The sequence below is a fragment of the Schistocerca serialis genome, chromosome 1 (assembly GCF_023864345.2).
Source record: "Schistocerca serialis cubense isolate TAMUIC-IGC-003099 chromosome 1, iqSchSeri2.2, whole genome shotgun sequence".
Classification (NCBI taxonomy): Eukaryota; Metazoa; Arthropoda; class Insecta; order Orthoptera; family Acrididae; genus Schistocerca; species Schistocerca serialis.
The window spans coordinates 501924280-501950274 of record NC_064638.1 but is presented as its reverse complement, the minus strand read 5'-3'; the positions used below and the strand labels follow the sequence as shown (position 1 = coordinate 501950274).

The 25995-nt window shown below is 39.5% G+C and overlaps 1 protein-coding gene across 1 annotated transcript in view; it reads left to right on the top strand.

Annotated features, from left to right (window-relative positions):
- Positions 1 to 6981: 6981 nt before the first annotated feature.
- Positions 6982 to 25995, top strand: part of LOC126474138 (obg-like ATPase 1) — a 314868-nt gene continuing 295854 nt past the window's right edge. Inside the window, exon 1 of the mRNA XM_050101582.1 lies at positions 6982 to 7136. The gene's annotated coding sequence lies outside the window, so the exon portion shown is untranslated. The remainder of the gene's footprint in view (positions 7137 to 25995) is intronic.

The window sequence follows — 25995 nt, the reverse complement described above, 5'->3', positions numbered from 1 at the left end:
AAAGGCTTTCGGAAGTTTGTGGCACCAGATGCCTGGGCACAGGTCACACACTTTCCGTAATTTACGGGCGATTGGTTTGTGGGTGCGCAGCTGGCGTCCGATAGCGTCATCGTTGCGTTTCATCGGATTCAGAGCTGAATTTCATGCCCAAGACATCAACGTGAATTCACTATCATGATCTTCAAACCATTCCAGCACGGTTCTGCCCTTGTGATTCTACCCTTGTGACAGGGACAGTTATCGTGCTGGTGGATGCCACCGTTGTCAGAGAAGACATCAAACATAAGGAGTTGCAGGTGCTCCCTATTAGTGTTCATGTTGTCCACAGCTATCTTGGTGACTTCGATTACTACCACCGGTCCCACGGAAGCCCAGTTGAATCTCCCACATAACATAATAGTGCTCCCACCGACCTGAATACGTGGCGCGCTGCTTGTTTCGAGTAACTGTTCGCTTGGATGACGACGTATCTGGACACGGCCATCCTTTTGATTTAACAATAAACGGGATTCATCCGACCAGGCGACACGATTCCCACTGCCCAATCTCGATGATCCCTTGCCCACTGTAATCATTCACTACTGGACACTAAAATTTCTACACCAAGAAGAAATGCAGATGATAAACGGGCATTCACTGGACAAATATATTATACTAGAACTGGCATGTGATTACATTTTCACATAATTTGGGTGCATAGATCCTGAGAAATCAGTACCCAGAACAACCACCTCTGGCCGTAATAACGGCCTTGATACGCCTGGGCATTAAGTCAAACAGAGCTTGGATGGCGTGTACAGGTACAGCTGTCCATGCAGCTTCAACACGATACCACAGTTCATCAAGAGTAGTGACTGGCATATTGTGACGAGTCAGTTGCTCGGCCACCATTGACCAGACGTTTTAATTTGGTGAGAGATCTGGAGAATGTGCTGGCCAGGGCAGCAGTCGAACATTTTCTGCATCCAGAAAGGCCCGTACAGGACCTGCAACATGCGGTCGTGCGTTATCCTGTTGAAATGTAGAGTTTCGCAGGAACCGAATGAAGGGTAGAGCCACGGGTAGTAACACATCTGAAATGTAACGTCCACTGTTCAAAGTGCCGTCAATGCGAACAAGAGGTGACCGAGACGTGTAACCAATGGCACCCCATACCATCACGCCAGGTGATACACCAGTATGGCGATGACGAATACACGCTTCCAACGTGCATTCACAGCGATGTCGCCAAACACGGATGCGACCATCATGATGCTGTAAACAGAACCTGAATTCATCCGAAAAAATGACGTTTTGCCATTGCACCCAGGTTCGTCGTCGAGTACACCATCGCAGGCGCTCCTGTCTGTGATGCAGCACCAAGGGTAACCGCAGCCATGGTCTCCGAGCTGATAGTCCATGCTGCTGCAAACGTCGTCAAACTGTTCGTGCAGGTGGCTGTTGTCTTGCAAACGTCCCCATCTGTTGACTCAGGGATCGAGACGTGGCTGCACGATCCGTTACAGCCACACGGACAGGATACCTGTCATCCCGACTGCTAGTGATACGAGGCCGTTGGGATCCAGCACGGCGTTCCGTATTACCCTCCTGAACCCACCGATTCCATATTATGCTAACAGTCATTGGATCTCGGCCAACGCGATCAGCAATGTCGCGATACGATAAACCGCAATCGAGATAGGCTACAATCCGACCTTTATCAAAGTCGGAATCGTGATGGTACGCATTTCTCCTCCTTACACGAGGCATCACAACAACGTTTCACCAGGCAACGCCGATCAACTGCTGTTTGTGTATGAGAAATCGGTTGGAAACTTTCCTCGTGCCAGCACGTTGTAGGTGTCGCCACCGGCATCAACCTTATGTGAATGCTCTGAAAAGCTAATCATTTGCATATCTCAGCATCTTCTTCCTGTCGGTTAAATTTCGCGTCTGTAGCACGTCATCTTCGTGGTGTAGCAATTTTAATGGCCAATAGTGTAACAGATGATGTTGTTGGTCAACATGGGAACACGTAGGGGTCCTCTGCTGCGAAACACCATGTTCAACACTGTGCACTTACGGTGTGCTCCCAAGGGACCTATGTCTGCGTCAGAATTGTTCTCTGCCGTCACATATGCCACAGATCGCCGCCTATCCTGTTTGAGAGAGCGGGAAAGCTCCCTATGTTCAGTGATCAGGTATGTACGTCCAACTTCTTGTCGCCAACTCGCGGTTTCAGCATTCTTCAGCCACTTTCCAAAGATGCTCATGATAGCAACACGCGAACAGCCAACCAGCTTCGCCGTTTCCAAGATGCTCGATCCCTGGCACTGGACCACAACAATCTGGCTTTTGTCAAAGTCGCTGAAGTTGGCAAACTTCCGCATTTGGGCCACATACTGTCGCTAGAATGATTTCCCTTTTGTCTCTGCTCCACCGCGTCACGTGTCCACAGCGCCATCAGGCAGCATAGAACCTCGCGGTGGGCAGTGGTCATAGTGTTTTGGCTCATCAGTGTACGGGCAAAGTTTAAACAGACTGTAAATTGCCTTCTTGAGAAGTATGTGCCGACCGCCGAGTAAGTTGACTGCCGAGTAAGTGGATTACAGACGGAAAAGACCCACCGCGGTTCCATAACGACGATCGGAAATTGTTGAGGAAGCAGAGACTGTTGCACTTTCGGTTCAAAAATGAACGTGGAAATGACGACAGGCAGAAGTTAGCAGAAATTCGTGGATCTGTGAAAAGATCGATGTGCGAAGCTCACAGCTACCACCGCTGTATCCTAACAAAAGATCTTATCGTCGAGCGGTCTGAGGCGCTGCAGTCATGGACTGTGCGGCTGGTCCCGGCGCAGGTTCGAGTCCTCCCTCGGGCATGGGTGTGTGTGTTTGTCCTTAGGATAATTTAGGTTATGTAGTCCGTAAGCTTAGGGACTGATGACCTTAGCATTTAAGTCCCATAAGATTTCACACACATTTGAACTTTTTTTTTTATCTTGTCGAGAACCTGAGAAAATTCTGGTCCTACGTACACTTGCTAAGCGGATCCAGTCTTTCGTTGGTCGGTGCGGTATGGCAGTAACAGATAGCAAAAGGAAAGCCGAAGTTTTAAATTTCTCGTTTATGAAATCGTTCATGTAGGAGAATCGTGCAGACATACTGTCGCTTGACCGTCGCACAGAGTCCCGTTTGGACGACATAGTATTAACTATCACTGACGTAGAGAAACGACTGAAAGAGTTGAAAACAGTTAAGTCGCCAGGTCCGGACGGAATCGCAGTGCGGTTTTACGAAGAGTACTCTACGGTACTGACCCTTTACTTAGCCTTTATTTATCGCCTAGCTTTCGTCCAGCGCAAAGCCCAAGCGACTGGAAAAAGGCACAGGGGTCTCTTGTATAGGAGAAGGGTAAATGGACGGACCCGCAAAATTATAGACCGATATCCTTTAACATCGGTTTCTGTGAAACTTTTCTTGCACGAATTTACGAACCATGGATGAAGGGCAGATTCTATATTCCTAGATTCCCAGAAATCGTTTGACACGGTGCCCCAGTACAGACTGCAAACGGAGGTACGAGCATAGGAATAGGTTCCCAGATACGTGAGTGGACGTCTTAATTAGGTAACAGAACCCAGCACGTTGTCCTCCGCGGCGAGTGTTCATCAGAGACAAATGTATCGCCAGGAGTGTTCCAGGAAAGTGTGGACAGGGTGATCAACAATTAGCGACTGTTGGCTGATGACACTGGTGTGCGGGAAAGTCTCGCCGTTTAGTGACTGGGAAATGTAGAAAAATGCAAGTCTCATAATGTTCAGATACAGTAGACTGCTTCTCGAAAGAATCACATCGGTTAATTATCTACGCGTAACGTTGCAGAGTGATATAAAATGGAAGGGGCAAGTAAGGAAGGTAGTATAGAAAGCGAATGGTTGACTTGGGTTTACTGAGAGAATTTTAGGTAAGTGTAATTCATCTGTAAATGAGACTGCATGTATAACACTAGTGCGACCAGTTCTTGAGTAATACTTGAGTACTTAAGAAGAACTTCTTATCCGAAATCGCTGTAAAAAACTTTATTGTAGATCACACAAAGTCTTTCCATTGAATTTCCACTAACAGAAAGCATGAATTGAGCGACGCTTTGGCACGTTAAAATTAAAATTGCTGTGTACATCACATTTAGCCAAAACATCGTTCCCCTAATGCAGCACGTCACGCCTACGAGATCGCCAGAACCTTGTGGCGCCGTGGTAGGCATAGCGTGTTATATTATGGGAACGACGTTATGGCGAATTGTGAGGATAGTAATTTTAATTTTGACGTGCCAACGCATCGCTCATTTCATGTTTTTTTTACTTGGAAATTCAATGGAAAAATATTTGTAATAACCTTCATGAAGATCTGAAGATGCTAACTTACAAGGGGAGGCCGCCAATTGTGAAATTCAGATTCGATTCATACTGCGCATAATAAAAACTCATGGCCAGAGGTGTAATGTGGCAAAGCACCAAGATGCACTTCTCAGCCGTTGTCGAGAAAATCGACAGCTAAAAGAAACCGTTGCGGTGAAATACTCGCTACGATTAGTAACTTCCTAGAGCGTCGTGGCGCAGCGGTAAGCGCTCGGGTTCGTAATCCGAAGGTCGCCGGATGGAATCCCACGCCATGCAACTTTTTTTATTACTTTTTTTGTAATATATATATATATATATATATATATATATATAACCTTATATATATATATAACCTTATATATATATATAACTTATATATATATATATAACTTATATATATAACTTATATAACTTATATATATATATAACTTATATATATATATATATAACTTATATATATATATAACCTTATATATATATATATATATATATATATATATATATATAAAATTCCCGGCAAGCAGTTGCAACAATTATGCATATAATAAGTTGTTGAAAGTCGTTTGTCGTGGAAAAATAATACTTGAAATAAAACACAATATCACAAATAATATTCAAGTGGATACAATTTATTGAAAAGTTCGGTATACACTCGCTCATAATTAACAATTAGTGACAAGAAGTAGCTGGAGTATCGCACCAACCACAGTGATAGTTATCATAGAAAAATGGAAAGCAGAAAACAGCACGACATCGAGCACATCTGATAAACGATGCGTTTCTACAAGAACAATTGTTTTTTAAATTATCTGTTGGGAAACACATCTGATTGACATTCTGAAAAATTGTTCTATCGTTCGTCAGGTTTGATGGATACCACGCGTATCGTATAATATCGGCAAAAATCGGAGAAGACAATTGGTGGTGGACGATGGATTGGATTTTTATACAATCGTCTCTGGAGTTGATGTCACGGTTTCACTCGATTAAAAATTCTATTCTAATTTGAAAGTTTGACTTACACTATACGTATTCGTTTCGGAGTATCGTTTCTACGTCTTCCGTTAACTATACGTGGTAAACATTATAAAACTATTAATAACATTTGTGAAATACAACTTTGTTTGCGGAAAACATAATGATGTTCGAAGTCGCCAGTTTTTCCACGACAAACGACTTTCAACTACTTATTATATGCATAATTGTTGCAACTGCTTGCCGGGAATTATATATATATTTGAATTACAAAAAACAAATACTAAAAAAAAACGTTCCATGGCGCGAGATTTGATCCGGAGACCTTCGGATTAGGAACCCGAGCGCTTATCGCTGCACCACCACGCTGTAGAAAATTAATAATCGCAGAGAGTATTTCACCGCAACGGTTTCTTTTAACTGTCGATTTTCTCGACAACGGCTGAGAAGTGCATCTTGGTGCTTTGCCACATTACACCTCTGGCCATGAGCTTTTATTATGCGCAGTATGGATCGAATCTGAATTTCACAATTGGCGGCCTCCCCTTGTTAGTTTACCGAAGCCGTTTATCTTCAGTAAAGTTTTTCATAGCGGTTTCGGTTAAGAAGTTGTTGTTGTTGTTGTTGTTGTTCTTCTTCTTCTAAGTAATGACTACAGATCGCCACTATGAACTCAGGGCGAGTGAACTACTGCTCGAGTGTTTTGGATCCCCACCAGGTCAGATTGAAGGAAGACAACGAAGCATTTCAGATGTTCGACGTACGCGAATGTTTGCAGGGTTGCTTCATGAACTCAAGTGGGTCTCCCTGGAGGGTAGACAACGCTCTTTTCGTGGAAGACTATAGAGAAAATTGGAGAACCGCATTTGAAGCTGACTGGAGAACGATTCTGCTGCTGCCAACGTACTTTTCGCATATGGACCACGAAGTTATGATTCTATTTGCGAATGGAACAGGAATGGAAATCACTGTTGGTGATACAAAGTACCCTCCACCACGCGCCATACGGTGGATTGCAGATTATGTTATGTAAGAGAACCGCTCTTTATAAAATGAGTGATACATTTACTGCAGTCTTTAAAGAGAATGGTAAATGGGGATCCAAGGCCAAGTCTAAGGAAGTAATTTGATGGCTTTATTTTGGAAAGGGTTTTAATATATACACTAGGCTTATGTACCTCATGCTGAAGTATTTTTTACTCCGTTTTAACTGTTGATGGTATACTGTTAACAAGACTTATGGGCGCGTAATTAACGTAATTGTTCATTTTATTGTAGTTGTCATGCGTAAGTACGTAACGATTGAGTCTGAATGAGTAAAAGCCGTTGTGCAGCTAATGTGAACAGATTTGAAAGGTTTCATGTGTTACTTCTCATGTTTATCACTTCTTCATGTACGAACTGCTCCCTGAAAATATTATTGCGAATGAAATCTGATCTAGGATCTTTCATTTATTTTTCGTTTCGTATGAAAAACTTACGTGCGTCTCTTGGTATCGAAACCAACTGCACGAATCATTGCATCGGTTTCCCCATACTCTGAAATCCGAAACAATACAGTTTTTGGAATGACACACGCTCATTGCTACACGCTAATGCAATATCGCCACAAAGTTATGTTAACTGGTGTAACACTTGAAGTATATATAGTGACACCAGATTTCTCATACTCTCTGACGTCATTCCGGTTCCTGAGAGTAAGCTGGTGAGGTTATACCACGTTAAAAGTGAAAATCGAGACAAAAACATTAAAACGAAGACTAGTCAGGAGACAAATCAGGTAAATAAAGTTATTAGTAAACGAAATTTATCTTAAGCGTGATAATTGTGCTTGTCATATTTTAGCTTGACGGCGCGTCCGTATTTTACCGGTTTTGTAGTTGCGTTTAGGTTATGTTATAAACTTTTGTTTATTTTTTAAAATCACCAGTAACTAAATGTCACACATTTGTTTCTGTTTTATATTTGATTTGTAATGCGACCAAGATGATGTCAGGATAGCTTCATATACTTAAATGCATGTTCTCAACAGTACACAGCGTGCCCCCCCTCCCCCAACCCACGTTCTCAACCGCTCTCAACAGTACACAGCGTCCCCCCCCCCCCTTTCCCCTAACTTTCCGTGTCGCACTGTTGTTTTCGTTGGTAAGGTACTAATGTCACAACTTTCGTAGACATCATGAATTCATGTGATGTTCTGACATATGGTTTAGGAAGTATACACTTTGGCATTTGCTTAGTTTACTTTTGTTACCTTGTTTTTACGGATTGACAGAAACGGAACATGTGATATAAACTTTTAATCTGTAATTAGGAAAAGCATTACTTTGTGTCATTATTTTTTTTATTTGTAGCAGAGCAATTGATATTTTGTTGACAAGAAGATGTACATAGTAAGTCTGTATCATTTGGACATTACTGCGATACTGAATGTAAAATGAACTGTCATGATCAGAAACATTGTACCGCGGGTTTATTTAATCACTTTGAGACATTGCGAGAGATTTCTGCATCTATGATCTATTTTTTTAAAAACTCATAGTTACGGAAGGTTATGTTACTATCAGTGGTAAATAGTGGTAATTGGAAAGATTACACTTTGTATATCAAATTATAGTGAAAGCAGGTCTCATTAATGTTAAATTAGTGAAATTGCCGTTCATCATGAAAATTAGATTGCATATCTGCCTTATATGTGTCTTTTTATTGGATATTGGACATTAGATGACTTATGAACAAAAATTTCTTTTGTACAAGTGGCTTATATTTAAGAGTCCAGTTTCCCTTTGCTGTAGCGCCTCTCACAGAAGATTTCTGGCTCTAATTTTTATGCATTATAAGCAAAATTTAAAGCTTTTGTGATTTTTGCATAAATCTATGCTAGTGAATTCTCTGAATTACTCTTTGGTGTGTGGTAGAATAATTTTATAAATACATGAATTATTTAAACATGTTAAGCCTCTGTTTCACACATTTCACAAGTTATGTTGTAATGAGCTACAGTGTGAAATTTATAGTGGGAGTGGCACTGGGCTGCCTCTAAGAATGTAGTCAGTGTTCTTTAATAACTTGAAGATCAACCTGTGTAATGAGGCTAGAATTGTGTGTTTGAAAGTAGTAACTCTGTGAATAAAATTGCAGTGTAGTGTACATCATAACTTTATTATACTACAGGGTGTTGTATGGCAATTTAAGAAATTATGCAAGTTATTCTGTTAATATCATGATCCGATAACTGAGGGTAGAAGTTTTCAGATGTTTTAAACAGAAAATAGGTTTCATTTTTTAAAATATATTTTGGTTTGCTGAGAGACTTCTGTTTGTTTGAAAAGATAAGTTGTGATTTTGTTCTGAACAGTATCACTTGGGACACTCCTATTATCTACAATCCTCCACTACTGTTTAGTTGATGGTTTCTAGGCTTATCATTTTATTACCTCTCATTATATTTCCAAGACAAATACTTTGTGCAGTCTAAAATGTGTGGATATGCTGAGAACAATTATAATGAAACAGATTGTACACATATGATGTATGGCAAGGGACTGCATGATTCCTTTCCACTCAGATAATTTTATGTGGGGATTAACTAAGCTTCAATAAGACTTCGACAGTTCACAGCTAGAATGCCATCTTCCAGCCCAACCCAACCCAGCCCTCGGGCTATGTTACAGATAATTCTGTCATCACAACATACATTCTAAAAAATAATTTAGATGCAAAAGAAATATTTTCCACATTCTGTGCTCTATCTGGTTAGGCGCGTATGTCATTACATGCGACATTGTCATTACGTTATGGGATGAAGCTGGCATGCGGTATTGGTAGAGTCATTTGATCTGTCTGGCAGTGTCCCATATAGAACAGATATTCCATTTATTATATGTGCAGCACATTGAAGAACCAGACATTACACATATGACACCATAAGCTAGGGTCTCTGTGTTTGTATCATATAACTAGACAACAGCTTGGATTCTGTTCTACTGAGTGTTTTAAAAATGCCATTTCCTGTTGTCACACTAAGGTACTAGAGATAAGTATGGTACTCTAGCATAATTGCAGTAATTAGTAACAAATGAAAATAAAATATTTTTGTGACAGAAAGTAATACAGCTGGATGAAGATTATGGATTAAAAGTTGTCAACTTACTATTTAATTCATGTAAGATTTATGGTTTGTGATTTAGTTTGGTATGTCTATAGCACTGCACGTCAAAGCTAAGCAACTGTCTGACGCTGTATAACTGTGACTCTGTATGCCTGTCTACTGTTTGGAACCTTTTTTGTTTGGTGGCTACTGATCCCTACACACACACACACACACACACACACACACACACACACACACACACAAAAAAAAAATTCCATCATGAATTTTCAACTTTTCATGAAGAAAAAAATGTTTATAAATCAGTTGACTTGCTCCATGTAAGAGTGAGGTAGATATAATGAAAAGATTCATTGAGCATTCAGAATATAACCAAATAACCCAATCTTGGGGAGAAACAAATCAGTAAGTTGGCACTTTTTCATTCAGTAATGTCATTTGAAATAATGTTCTGGGGTAACTCTTCTTCAAGAAAGAACTTCTGTAAGAGTAACCTGTGGTACTCACACATGATCATCTTGTAGACATCTGTTTTAAGAAGTTGGGCATTCTGACAACTGCTTCACATTGTATTCATTCCCTCAGGAAGTTCGGTGTAAATAATCCACTACGGGTCAGGAGTAACAGTGGCGTAAATTATCGCAACACAGAAGGAAAATGATGTTCAGTTCGTTATTCCACATTAAGGTTGGCTTTGGTGTTAAAAGTAGGGCTCAGCTGAAATTTTTGATCCCTTACCTAGTGATACAAAATGCCCGACAGACTGCAAAATCAAATTTGAAAACAAACTGTAAAAGCTTCTCCTTGTATTCCGTAGAATAATTTCTAGAATAATTTCTATTATTGTAATGTGTAAAAGGTGGTGAATATTTATTACTATCTCAAACCTGCATATTTAAAAAAGTGTTTAGTATGTAGCCACAATTACAAATTAATTTGTAATGTGCATGTCAAATGACTCTGTCCATATAATTGTACTTTATTGTGCAAAATGATCCACTGAACGTGAAACTAACCAACCAACCAACTAAAGTGGAATAGTTTTTGAACTGGAAATGAACCGTCTTGACTCTTCAGATAAATATACGTCCACATAAACAATTTATATAAATAGCAATGATTTATTTAGAAACTGCATTATGGGTCTTCAGTGAGACAGTGTGTTCAGCTGAAATGAAATGAAAACATAAATGAGGGCATTGCAACCATTAGTTTGATGATGTACCTGATGCATTTGGAAAGAAGTAATCGTGTAGGGTGTTTGTTGCCTCAACAGCAGAATTCAATGGGATTAAACAATCTGCTATATATTCTAGTGCTCCCACTCAGTTTGTGTACCATGTAGTGTCATTGACAGGAATTTATACACTTACCTTCCTTGTAATTTTGTGCAAGTGGGTAGATAAGTATACATGGGGCAGAGTTATGGTAAGAATAAAAAATGGATTTGCCTGAATAAAGGTTAGCAAAGTTTGCAGTATTATGTATGCACCTTTCGATGAATTAACACCTCTACTTAAATTCCGCTGTGGCTTTCCTTTATCACAGTTTTTCAGTTTGAATGATTTATTTGAGTGGCATGTTTCATTATCTCTGTATCCATTATCCAAACTACAATGCTCTATTTGTGTGCACCCCCCCCCCCCCCCCTTTTTCACACTTACACAAAAAGTCACTATACTGTAAGGCATTGAACTTGAATCTGACTTAACAAAGTCTGTTCATATACAGCACGTAATATATATTAGAATGTTATCACGGCTCTTCATTGCAGCTGTAAATGTTGTTGTTGTTGTGGTCTTCAGTCCTGAGACTGGTTTGATGCAGCTCTCCATGCTACTCTATCCTGTGCAAGCTTTTTCATCTCCCAGTACCTACTGCAACCTACATCCTTCTGAATCTGCTTAGTGTATTCATCTCTTGGTCTCCCTCTACGATTTTTACCCTCCACGCTGCCCTCCAATACTAAATTGGTGATCCCTTGATGCCTCAGAACATGTCCTACCAACCGATCCCTTCTTCTGGTCAAGTTGTGCCACAAACTTCTCTTCTCCCCAATCCTATTCAATACTTCCTCATTAGTTATGTGATCTACCCATCTAATCTTCAGCATTCTTCTGTAGCACCACATTTCGAAAGCTTCTATTCTCTTCTTGTCCAAACTATTTATCGTCCATGTTTCACTTCCATACATGGCTACACTCCATACGAATACTTTCAGAAATGACTTCCTGACACTTAAATAAATACTGGATGTTAACAAATTTCTCTTCTTCAGAAACGCTTTCCTTGCCATTGCCAGCCTACATTTTATATCCTCTCTACTTCGACCATCATCAGTTATTTTGCTCCCCAAATAGCAAAACTCCTTTACTACTTTAAGTGCCTCATTTCCTAATCTAATTCCCTCAGCATCACCCGACTTAATTAGACTACATTCCATTATCCTTGTTTTGCTTTTGTTGATGTTCATCTTATATCCTCCTTTCAAGACACTGTCCATTCCATTCAACTGCTCTTCCAAGTCCTTTGCTGTCTCTGACAGAATTACAATGTCATCGGCGAACCTCAAAGTTTTTATTTCTTCTCCATGAATTTTAATACCTACTCCGAATTTTTCTTTTGTTTCCTTTACTGCTTGCTCAATATACAGATTGAACAACATTGGGGAGAGGCTACAACCCTGTCTTACTCCCTTCCCAACCACTGCTTCCCTTTCATGTCCCTCGACTCTTATAACTGCCATCTGTTTTCTGTACAAATTGTAAATAGCCTTTCGCTCCCTGTATTTTACCACTGCCACCTTTAGAATTTGAAAGAGAGTATTCCAGTCAACATTGTCAAAAGCTTTCTCTAAGTCTACAAATCCTAGAAACGTAGGTTTGCCTTTCCTTAATCTTTCTTCTAAGATAAGTCGTAAGGTCAGTATTGCCTCACGTGTTCCAGTGTTTCTACGGAATCCAAACTGATCTTCCCCGAGGTTGGCTTCTACTAGTTTTTCCATTCGTCTGTAAAGAATTCGTGTTAGTATTTTGCAGCTGTGACTTATTAAGCTGATAGTTCGGTAATTTTCACATCTGTCAACACCTGCTTTCTTTGGGATTGGAATTATTATATTCTTCTTGAAGTCTGAGGGTATTTCGCCTGTTTCATACATCTTGCTCACCAGATGGTAGAGTTTTGTCAGGACTGGCTCTCCCACGGCCGTCAGTAGTTCCAATGGAATATTGTCTACTCCGGGGGCCTTGTTTCGACTCAGTTCTTTCAGTGCTCTGTCAAACTCTTCACGCATTATCATATCTCCCATTTCATCTTCATCTACATCCTCTTCCATTTCCATAATATTGTCCTCAAGTACATCGCCCTTGTATAGACCCTCTATATACTCCTTCCACCTTTCTGCTTTCCCTTCTTTGCTTAGAACTGGGTTTCCATCTGAGCTCTTGATATTCATACAAGTCGTTCTCTTTTCTCCAAAGGTCTCTTTAATTTTCCTGTAGGCGGTATCTATCTTACCCCTAGTGAGATAGGCCTCTACATCCTTACATTTGTCCTCTAGCCATCCCCGCTTAGCCATTTTACACTTCCTGTCGATCTCATTTTTGAGACGTTTGTATTCCTTTTTGCCTGTTTCACTTACTGCATTTTTATATTTTCTCCTTTCATCAATTAAATTCAATATTTCTTCTGTTACCCAAGGATTTCTACTAGCCCTCGTCTTTTTACCTACTTGATCCTCTGCTGCCTTCACTACTTCATCCCTCAAAGCTACCCATTCTTCTTCTACTGTATTTATTTCCCCCATTCCTGTCAATTGCTCCCTTATGCTCTCCCTGAATCTCTGTACAACCTCTGGTTCTTTTAGTTTATCCAGGTCCCATCTCCTTAAATTCCCACCTTTTTGCAGTTTCTTCAGTTTTAATCTACAGGTCATAACCAATAGATTGTGGTCAGAGTCCACATCTGCCCCTGGAAATGTCTTACAATTTAAAACCTGGTTCCTAAATCTCTGTCTTACCATTATATAATCTATCTGATACCTTTTAGTATCTCCAGGGTTCTTCCATGTATACAACCTTCTTTCATGATTCTTAAACCAAGTGTTAGTTATGATTATGTTGTGCTCTGTGCAAAATTCTACCAGGCGGCTTCCTCTTTCATTTCTGTCCCCCAATCCATATTCACCTACTATGTTTCCTTCTCTCCCTTTTCCTACACTCGAATTCCAGTCACCCATGACTATTAAATTTTCGTCTCCCTTCACAATCTGAGTAATTTCTTTTATTTCATCATACATTTCTTCAATTTCTTCGTCATCTGCAGAGCTAGTTGGCATATAAACTTGTACTACTGTAGTAGGTGTGGGCTTCGTATCTATCTTGGCCACAATAATGCGTTCACTATGCTGTTTGTAGTAGCTTACCCGCATTCCTATTTTCCTATGCATTATTAAACCTACTCCTGCATTACCCCTATTTGATTTTGTGTTTATAACCCTGTAGTCACCTGACCACAAGTCTTGTTCCTCCTGCCACCGAACTTCACTAATTCCCACTATATCTAACTTCAACCTATCCATTTCCCTTTTTAAATTTTCTAACCTACCTGCCCGATTAAGGGATCTGACATTCCACGCTCCGATCCGTAGAACGCCAGTTTTCTTTCTCCTGATAACGACATCCTCTTGAGTAGTCCCCGCCCGGAGATCCGAATGGGGGACTATTTTACCTCCGGAATATTTTACCCAAGAGGACGCCATCATCATGTAATCATACAGTAAAGCTGCATGCCCTCGGGAAAAATTACGGCTGTAGTTTCCCCTTGCTTTCAGCCGTTCGCAGTACCAGCACAGCAAGGCCGTTTTGGTTATTGTTACAAGGCCAGATCAGTCAATCATCCAGACTGTTGCCCTTGCAACTACTGAAAAGGCTGCTGCCCCTCTTCAGGAACCACACGTTTGTCTGGCCTCTCAACAGATACCCCTCCGTTGTGGTTGCACCTACGGTACGGCTATCTGTATCGCTGAGCTGTAAATAACCACTGTTAAGACAGAAGTGGTCACATAGGACAAAGGTGCTTTAGTTAATGCATACCATTTCTCACGGCTTGGTAATCAGAAATCTAATGAAGATGACTTGTAGTTACACAGTTGCCTCATTGCTTTTGTTCTTCTCATTGTGATTATTTTGTGAGGTGTGTTTGGGTGGAAGTAACATGTGACGTGACTTCTTGTTAAAACCTGCACTTTGGAACTTAAATAGTAAACTTCTCAGTGATGCACAAAATCTCTCTTATAGAATCTGGTATTGTTTAATGAGCATCTCAAAAACACTTGCATGCTTTCTTAACACAGCCATGACAAAATATGCTGCTGCTGTTTGAGTCTACTTGGTAAGGGGACCATACCGGTGAGCAACACTCAAGAATCAATCAGAAGTGTTTCTTGTAAGCCACTTTCTTTGTGGATTAATTACTTTCCTTAGTTTTTCCAGTGAGTCTTGCCTTTGCGCAGCTTCTCATACAACGAGTCTTATGTGATCATTCTACTTAAGGTTGCTCTGGTATTTCACAGTTATTACTGAACAGTATTATCAGGAATAATGCAGTCACAGTTATGGCTGCACCTGTTTATGTGTGATTTATTTACTGTCATGGTTAACTACCAGTCCCATCATAAATTATCAGCCCCTGCAGTTCTTCCTGCATTTCACTAGACTTATTCTGGCATTCTTATGGAGAACAGAATCATCAGTGAACAGCCTCATTTGGATTCTGACATCAACCATCAGAACATTTATATACATTGCCAACAGTAAGAGCCATATAGCTTTGCCTTTACATACCCCCAAGCTACTTTTTCATCTGTCAAGTCATTCCATTAGAAATGATGGATACTGTCTTCTAGGAAGTCCTGAATCAAGTCACAAACCTAATCTGAGTGTCTCGTATTTGGTTAACTTAATAACAATGCAGAACATTATCCAATGGTTTCTGAAAATCAAGGAACACAGTATGAAACTGTACACCATTGTCTACTGTGATCTTGAACTCATGGGAAAAAAAGAGTGAGTTCCACAAGGTCTCCGCAGGACTCATGTTGATTTTTATTGAAGAGGTGTTTGGTTTCTGAAATAGTTGTTATACTTGTGCATAAAACATGCTCTATAATTCTAACAACAGATTGATGTCAGTGAAATAGGCCTTTAATTCCATGCATCTGCCCAATAACCAGTTCTTGAAAACTGGAATAAAAACCACTTTTGTCTTTCATTTGCTACCTTTCATCAGCCCTGCAACTTGTGATAAACTGCTGCTAGAAGGCTTCTAGGGATAAGGCATCTGAATCTGATGAGACATCTTTACAAGTCTATATGGATTATGCAAAGAAGCTTATAGTCAGTTGTCAGTTCCATTGTTGGTTACCATACTGTATGCCATTCCAGGATTTGTGTGATAATTGAACCAAGCCTCCATATTACAAACTTCCAGAGTGAAAACATTTTGGAAGACAAAATTTTATGTTTCTAAATTTTGTTTATCACATTCCACTTCAGATCATGTATGATCACAGAGTGAGTGAAGAGGTGATTTTGATCTGTTTGCTAACTTTACGTAAGACCGAAACTTGGTTTATTAGCCAGATCAGTTGAGAAAATTTTACTTTGGAATTTGTCAGATGGTTCCCTCATAGATCTCATTGTGCACATTTTAGCTTCATTCTGATTCTCTTTGTAATTAAGAGCTTTGCTTTACTTTAATCTGTGATTAAACTTTTTTTGTAGCAATTTTATAATGCAGTTATGGAACATAATAATTTTACAACACAGTTATGGAATCAGGATGAGTCATTCCCATCCCTCATAACCCACCTTGGCCCATACATGTGTAAGGTGTATTCTACAGTGCTTTTGATTTTTATTAATTTTTGTACTACATCTTTGTAGCCAGAACTGAATGTTTGATGTTGACTGTGCGATAGTCATAGGTCTGTTTTCTGTTCCTCTTACCAAGCAATATTGTTTTCCTAACTTCCGTAACATTCCACTTAACATTGTGTTCATTGATGCGACAGCAGTTACTGATTGCTTCCTCTTTGTTAACTGTTCAAAAAGTCCAGGTCTGTTAGTTATTGGGAGGCCTCAAGATGTTGGCATCACAAGTCAAATGTCTAACTGACAGCACAAAGTATTAAAGAATATTTCACACAAATTCAAGTCTTTGGCACCTGTTTTAATTACACAACTCTTTTATTCTTATCAGCCATATTGGAGTGTCCCCTTACTACAGTAGTGTGATAAGGGGACACTCCACTCCATATTACAATAGTGCGATTCCAGGCTTCAAGACTTTTGCAACTAACAGTCTAAGAAGTTAACCTTTCCTAGGGTATTGGATGGGTCACAGGTGGCGGATAGTGAATGTTCCGTCAGATATGGTGGACATATGCGAATACAGAAGCAGTCCTGGACCAAGGCAAAACAAAACCAAATCCACTGTGTGTCCATCTTGTAGAAAGCGGCAAAGTGGTCAGCATCTGTTTACCAGTGGTGCGGCTGAAATTTGTATTCTGGGACTAACCCTTCCAGTCTTAACACTCTTGAGTTCACTCAGTGAGTCTACTCAACCCCACCTAATTTCAGGTACAATCATCGTGGAGCATTTTGTATTATCCCAGATGGTCAACCCAGCACCAGTATTACTGGTGCAACTGGTATTTCAGATTCTGGGGTGGCCAGGTGAAAATGCAGTGTGATTCAGCAGAGGAAGTTGGAGTCCTCTGGCCAACTTAAAACCAAAACAAATACATTTTTTGCAACACTTAACATAGGAACACTTTTGCAACCAAGTAAACTTCATAAATTGGGAGACACGTTAAAAGATCAGAAAATTCAAATTGTGGCACTTCAAGAAACATGAATTGAATGATGGACCATAACACCATGGGTTTTGGCAATTACTGTCTTTTTAAAAGTAAAACTGGTAAAACAATATTTAATAATACACCACATCTTGGAGTCGCTTTTGCAGCCTCCCAAAAATATTTTAAATTCAATAACGGAAGTAAAACCCGTTAGTAATAGACTAATGACAATTTCTCTCAAATATGCAAATAAAGCACACACTTTAACTAATGCTCTGTGCCAGCCAATGAGGATAACTATAATAAACCTGAAGTAGTTAATGAAGCTGGGGAAACGTTAGAAAGCATCATCTTGAAAATTCCCTCAAACCATGTTAAAATTTTAAAGGATGATTGTAATGCTCAATTAGGTAAAGAGAAAAAAGTAAAACAAAACAGTGGGAGGATTTCCTGCACATAAATGGACAAACCAAAATGGTCAAGACTTTTAACCTTAAAATCATGTCAACACATATTAAAAAGCACCATTCTAAACAAGAAACTTGGCAGGCACCCTGTACATTTATTGGGGAATTTCAAATCAATCATGTAGCAATTTCATACCCTAACTAAAAAGAAATTTTAAATGCCCAAGTTAGGAAAGGGGCTAATATTGAGCCTGACCATTATTGAGTGCAAATAAAAGTAAAACTCCAACCTCTAAAACTCTTCAAAACAAAAAAAAATGTGACACTGCTAAAATAACCCCTGCACTAATACGTGAACTTGACAAAAAACAATCGAACAGTTGGCAAAGCCCAAAAGAAAAGTTCATCAAAACTGCGCAAAATTTAATTCCAGTTTAAAGAAACAAAAACATCCTTGGTGGAATCTGGATTGTGAAACTGCAGTTAAGTCTTGGAATTGTGGAATTGTAACAAAACCAAAAACTCATACAACACTTCCCTAACTGTAAGAAAAGAAACACCTAAATTAATCCAACAGACCAGAAGATACTATGAAAATGCTTAACATTTAGAAATTGGGGGGGGGGGGGGGCAGGAAAGAGGGCAATGAGCAACATATGGCACTGCACTGACGATCTACAGATCTAGAAAGATCAGCCATTTAACAAATGCGGTTTAACACCCACATTAGAAGATGCTTTGAAACAAGATAATGGTTATGAAAAACCTGAAGTAAACCACTGATATTCATTTGAAAGATGAATGTTTTCAAAAAGAAATTGTGTGTGTTTAGTGCCCATAACAAATTGTAACCAAGCATATGATATTCGGAATCTGTATGTCTTACGGATTGCTACACCTATTTCTAATCAACACTTGGCTCTGTGTGTTCCTGACTAACACCTGCTCACAGATCAGGTGAACGTCAGATCCTCTGCAATGGCAGAAAATCTCCTTGTCCTCAAGGAGATCCGTGAATCTGCCCTTCTCGGCACTGTGCAGCAAATTCATGTGTGACTCCACTCTCAGTGAGGTGGGCAGCAAAGTTGAACTTCTCTTGCTGCATCCTTCCTATCTGTAGCCACATGCTCACCTGATCGGATCTCCATTGTGCAATATGTCGGTCCAACAATCACTGCACAGTGGGATCTTATGTATTCCAATATAAATAAGCCAGATACAGTTATTATATACTCAGCATTTTAAAAATCAATATGTGTGTTCCTACTTTACCACCAACACAATGCTTCAACCATGCCATTATTGCCCTCTACCATGATTCTATGGAAATATAGTATTTCAGTGTAATGTCTTTAGAGGTGTCATTACAGTTATTTGTAGTTTATTTATTGTGACTGTTACTGTTTTCTAGCATTTAAACACTTTGGATCATTCACGTTAAACATAGACAAAGGTTTCAGCACAGCAGATATCTATCATTTAACCATGAGGTAGCAGCATAACTGAACTGGCAATGTGATTTAACTGCAAAAAATGGTGTCCTTTCATAGGTGACTGTACTACATTTAATAACCATTTGTATCTGCAGGAATGTGTAAAATAAGTAAAACTTATTTGATTTATAGAGAAACTTTGACCAGCAGTCACTTTTTAGAATTCTTTGCAGTAAAACTGTCATCAGTTTTTGAGGGTGTACGAGTATAATACCCTCCAATCTTTGGATGACATTAAAAATTGTATACATTGTTTCATCACGTGTGTATTTCAACCTTTTATGTTGGAAATCTATGAATGTAGCTCTGTGTATGTTGTTTGTTATACATTATGGGAAAGAACAGTGTGAAAGAAGGGAAATTCTGATTATTAGTTGGTACTTTCTCTCTCTGCTGTAAAAGTAGTTCATTGTTTGGGATGTGAGAAATCTGTATTAAAAATGGGCCTCATATTAATGAAGTACCTTTTGATCTTTGCAGTCGATGCACACACAAAATCCTACCACCTAATATACAGTCCTTCCCCTCTCCCTCTTTTCAGGCAGTCTCTACCTGTAGGCACTGCTTCACTACCATGTGTCATAGATGCAGGGATCACTAATCACTTATATAAACAACAAAATCGCTAATGCAATAAAATATTGCAGTGCACTCACTTTTAACTAAGAGGCTTTTTTTCTTCTTGTTTTGAAATTGCTGTTCAGTAAGTGTATTTTGTCAGTTGCTGTTTGTCAATAAACAGTATTAGTTATATTGTAGGTGCTTTGTTATAAAACATTCTGCCATTGTAGTTAGCTCTCTTATATGTGCTATGAAATCCCTCGTGGCAGTGCAGGAAGTACATACATGCACAGCCAGTGGTGTTGAAGGCGTCATTCCCATCAAAGAACTGTACATTGCCACACGTCGTGTCAAACATGGAAACCTATACCAAGAGTGGGACAAGACAGGCTCCCGCCATGGGCGCAAAAACTGGCCAAAACAAAAACATGAAAGAAAGATGTTTGTAGCATTAACTGGGAGAAGTATCTTTGTTCTCCCACACCTTTTGTTCCTATCTTTTGCCCAAGAGGCAAAGCCTTTCCCTCAGACCTTGACTGTAAATGTGTGCTGTTGTTACAGTGTTAGTTGCACTGTGTCATTTCATCCAAATAGCATAATTAAGAAGTGATTACTACCAAACGCCTAATAGTTCCATTGTGTGGCAAAGTGCACTTGATTCACATAGCTGCCTGTCACAGTTCTCTCATCTTCAGCTATGTAGTTTGATGAAACAAGTCTGCATTTCACTTCAATTTATTTCATTGATACATTAACATGACACTATCCTATCACATCCAAAGAGATGACAGTTAGTGTTCAAGTCCTTGCTGCTATTGGGCTATATCATCGTAGGATGTCAGTGGTTGGCAAGTGGGCACTGAAACTGTTATTCTTATTTGACCAAAGGCTTCAAATTTTTACCAATCTTTCCTGATGCTGGAATGAGATGCGACGGCAGATGGAACCAGCAAAAACAGTGGACAGGATGTGTAATTTACTAGCCTCTCCAGCCAGTAATATTTGTGTTCCCAAGTTTCAATCTGCTGCTTAAATAAAAAAAAAAGAATTAAAGAATAAGCTTTCTGTGGGTTATTAATAATGTTACAGGAGTTGTTACTCATTGTGTATATAGACAGCTATGCTCTGCCCTTTTAAGTTTAGCCGACGTGCAGTCAAATGTACGCCCCTCCATTGGTCATCAGTTGCATTGCTTAAGCATCTCGTGTTGTAAGACCATTGGAAGTAGACCTAACTGATGTTTTAGGTATTTTGTTGTTATTGTAGCGGAAATGAAACTCTGGCACATGGTAAAGCAGTGATTAGCACAGAAACTTAAGATTGAAAATCTTAAGTTTCTGTGCTAATCACTGTGATAAATATTTAACACTTGTAGTTCATGTGTGTTATCTCAATGGGCAGTTACTGTTGCTGTGCCTGCCTATCATGCCCATGTGGCTTTGTCATTTGTATCCATTTGTTTTTGCACTGTAAAAATTGTAGAAAGGTTAGTTTCATTGGGGAAGGGGCAGCTTCTTTAGTTCTGCCAGCAGTGTAGGATCGCCTTGGTATGGCTTTGCAAACTTGTCATAACAATTCTTTTGAACATAAATATAAAAGTTTTATTGGAAGGACAGTGCCTCTCAAAGAAGATAGTAAGTGTTGTCATAGCAGTTATAGCATAATGTCCACAATTATGAGCTTTGGCCAGTTCTCCTTATTCATGAACAAATTTGCAACTCTTCCAGTGACGCAAAAAAAAAAAAAAAAAAAAAAAAAAAAAAAAAAAAAAACCTCGGTAGCAGTTGAACCACTTGTGTGTTAGAAGAGACTGACACACGCGCGCACACACACACACTGATTCATATTTTTTAAAGAGGTGGTTGTGACTATCAACATTACTGTTGGTTTTAACCTTACAAATTACATAATTAATTATGTTGAAAATAAGAACAGTGCTCTAAGAGTCTGTAAGGACAATCGAAATGTAGCTCAGTCATAAACTGCTAAACACACTTAAAGATTTTGGAAACAGGTTGACTAGCACATTAAAATTCCACTGGCCATTGGGAGCAGACCAAATATGACTGTTGAAGTTTTCAAAAGCTTTCTTGTGGCCACAGCATGATTACTATTGCCATTTTATTGTCTGTCCACTAATAGTAATTTTTTAACTAAACACAGATGTCTACAGATTCAGCCCCACAGAAGCCTCTCTGCTTTATCCCGATAACATCAGGTGTTTTGGCTGTAGTCGGCCATGTTTATGTCTTACCTGATCTACAGTCACAAATATATGTGTTTAATCTTGTTGAATGCTTTACTGTAAAAGTTAAAGCTCTGCCTTTAGACCCAGTAGGATCTTTCTGTGCCAACTGACCACCTTGTTATCCTCTGCCAGTGGCATCATTCAGATGCAGGATGGAGGGGCATGGGATCAACATTCCACTCTCCTGGCTGTTATCAGCTTCCTAGATGTTGGAGCCGATACATATCACTCATCTGAGTCTGAATGCATCCTGTTCTGGTACTCTCACTCTGGAAGAAATCCATGGGAGTGTTGGAAATGACTTATTATGGGAATGGCTTTGTCAAATCATTTGAGTATGACGAAGCAACCTGAATCCACATGAAGGTTAATGTTTGTGCACTTGGTATGAAGCAGGTATTGAGGGGAACAGAGGGGAACAATTAACAGTCTGTTTCACATGTGATGAGAGGATGTCTTCTCAAGTCTGTTTGATGAACTGTAGTATTTTTCATTGCGCAGGTGGAATGCATAAAATTTGTCCTGCCTGTTCACAGTTGTGGGTTTTTCCTTTGTGTATTCTTGAGAGATCCCAAAAATAACTATTTCTTACTTGTAGGATCACAGTCATCAGCACTCCATCTACTCAAGATGGGTAAGTCTTGAAGTATGTAAGGAATATGTTCAAGAATGTTGATACTTACTGTTGCCTATGATCAGTACCTAAACAAATCACCATAAGTCAATGCTTACACTCAAAATTACAACACCTATTTGGTGAACAGCAAATAATACAATTAGAGTTATTGTGTCCATAAAGTATAGTAGGAAGAATACATTATTAAATTTGTAGGTGCTTTGTTTGTATAGAGGACGCAAAATTTAGCACAGAGAGCTGCCACCTCTGACAGCAACAGTTGCTCTAACCTAGCTGGTCATCATGTTGAACCGATCTTGGATGGAAGATACAAGTATACCATTCCATGCTGCTCAGCTCAATGCAGAATTCATCATAGTGGCTAGGTGATTGGTGGGGTGCTAGTCTCTCAACAACCTGTGCATGACCAGATGTTTTCAATTGTTGAAAGATATGAAGAATGTTGTTTTCAGGGAACAGTCAACAACCTCTGTCTCAAGGTAGGTCAGGATAGCATGGGTAACATGCAGTATTGCATTACCACGTTCAAAAATATTGTCATAGACCCCTTTAAGACAGGGTACAGCCGCTGGTCTTAATATGTCAAAAATGTAACGGCTGCTGTCCAAATTACTGGATATGTCAGTTACCATATTGTATAGCCAAAGGTACACCAAAGCAAATGCTGATCCAGTTCGATGATAATGAATGCAATCTGGCAACTTTCATTCTCCTCTGTGCTGTGACTGGTAGTCTTTATCCAGATAATATCAAGATTTTTTTTTCACAAGATAAGAAAGTGTTCAGTCAGCTAGATAAAATAAAAAACAGAGAATGATTTCTTCACTTCTTCCTGTGAGGTGCTGTGTACAAGTTGTAATTTATCCTATTGTGACCATGTGGTACATCACGTGCCACAAGTCTGAGTCCAGCTTTCACATGAGAAGAGGTAGTTGTGTACTTCATCATTGATGGAACTTAAGTCCTACAACAGTTCTCAGAAGCTAAACTGTGCTGTCCGAAAGCTGGATCCTGATTGTTGGTGGTAACTCCAATAACATGATCCATCACTTTTCAGACTATATCCTGCATATTGGTCTAGAGACCTCCGTTTTGGTTAAGAGCAGTGGTTGTGGTGGTGGTGGTCTTCGGTCCTGAGACTGGTTTGATGCAGCTCTCCATGCTACTCTATCCTGTGCAAGCTTCTTCATCTCCCAGTACTTACTGCAACCTACATCCTTCTGAATCTGCTTAGTGTATTCATCTCTTGGTCACCCTCTATGATTTTTACCCTCCATGCTGCCCTCCAATGCTAAATTTGTGATCCCTTGATGCCTCAGAACATGTCCTATCAACCGGTCCCTTCCTCTTGTCAAGTTGTGCCACAAACTCCTCTTCTCCCCAATTCTATTCAATACCTCCTCATTAGTTATGTGATCTACCCATCTAATCTTCAGTATTCTTCTGTAGCACCACATTTCGAAAGCTTCTATTCTCTTCTTGTCCAAACTGTTTATCGTCCATGTTTCACTTCCATACATGGCTACACTCCATACAAATACTTTCAGAAACGACTAGCACTTATAAATCTGATAGAACAGCACACAAAATTTAAATCTGTGCAGGAAATTCTGGAAGACCCTCAAAAAGTATAATGCTCAGTTCTGGTCCATACTGTGGTACATTACTGCTTCTACATTGGTCCTATTGTGACACAGTCACTCCTTGTTCTTAATTGCTTTGACAATACCTGTCTGCCAAACATTAACATAATCTGCCTTATTATCCTGAATGCAACAAAAGACTGCTAGCATTACAAATGCAACACCAGGAGGATGGCATGCAACAAGCATCAAATTGGCATAAAATGTGCTACAAGATTGGAGATTCAGATCAGGCTCCTTGGTGTTGCAATCCTGTAAGACAGTACTCGTGTAACGGACACCTTCACACCATGTTGTTGCTCACCCACCAATGGAACAACTTTTCAGTAATCAACTGTGAGCAATGAGGCATTTTGGTATGTAAGTAAAGGACTGCCTTACAGAGATGATGTGGTTTATTCTACATCTACACCGATTCACTACAAATCACATTTAAGTGCCTGGCAGAGGGTTGATCCAACCACCTCCCCAATTCTCTATTATTCCTGTCTTGTATAGCGTGCGGAAAGAGTGAACAGCTGTATCTTACCCTACGAGCTCTGATTTCCCTTATTTCATTGTGGTGATGGTTTCTCCCTACGTAGGTCAGAGTCAACAAAATAATTTCGCATTCGGAAGAGCATGTTGGTAATTGGAATTTCATGAGAAGATTTCGTGACAGTGAAAAACGCCTTTCTTTTAATGATGTCCGCCCCAAATCCTGTATCATTTCAGTGACACACTCCCCCATATTTCGTGATAATACAAATCCTATCTGGTGAGGATCCCACACTGTGCAACAGTATTCTAAAAGAGGATAGACAAGTGTAGTGTAGGCAGTCTCCTTAGTAGAATTGTTACATTTTGTAAGTGTCCTGCCAGTAAAACACAGTCTTCAGTTAGCCTTCCCCACATTTTCTATCTGTGCCTTCCAATTTAAGGTATTCGTAATTGTAATTCCTAGGTATTCAGTTGAATTTACACCCTTTACATTTGACTGATTTATTGTGTAACCAAATTTTAATGGATTCCTTGTAGCAGTCATGTGGATACCTTACACTTTTCATTATTTAGGGACAATTACCAATTTTTGCACCATACAGATATCTTTTCTAAATCATTTTGCAATTTGTTTTGACCTTCTGATCACTTTATTAGTCAATAAATGACAGTGTCATCTGAAAAAACCTAAGAGGGCTGCTCAGATTGTCTCCCAAATTGTTTATATAGATAAGGGACTGTCTCCCAAATCGTTTATATAGATAAGGAACAGCAAAGGATCTATAACACTACCATGAGGAACGCCAGAAATCACTTCTGTTTTACTTGATGACTTTCCGTCAGTTGCTATGAAGTGTGACCTCTCTGACAGGAAATCACGAATCCAGACACATAACTGAGACGATACTCCATAAGACTGAAATTTCACTACAAGCCACTTGTATGGTACAGTGTCAAAAGCCTTCTGGAAATCCAGAAATGCGGAATCGATCTGAAATCCCTTGTCAATAGCACTCAACACGTCATGCGAATATAGAGCTAGTTGTGTTTCACAAGAAAGATGTTTTCTGAATCCATGTTGACTGTGTGTCAATAGACCATTTCCTTTGAGGAAACACAACATATGTCTTTGATAGTATATCCTTTGCTATCGTGCTGAGAAGGCATTGATTGTGTCTTGCTGCTGCTTTACATACAC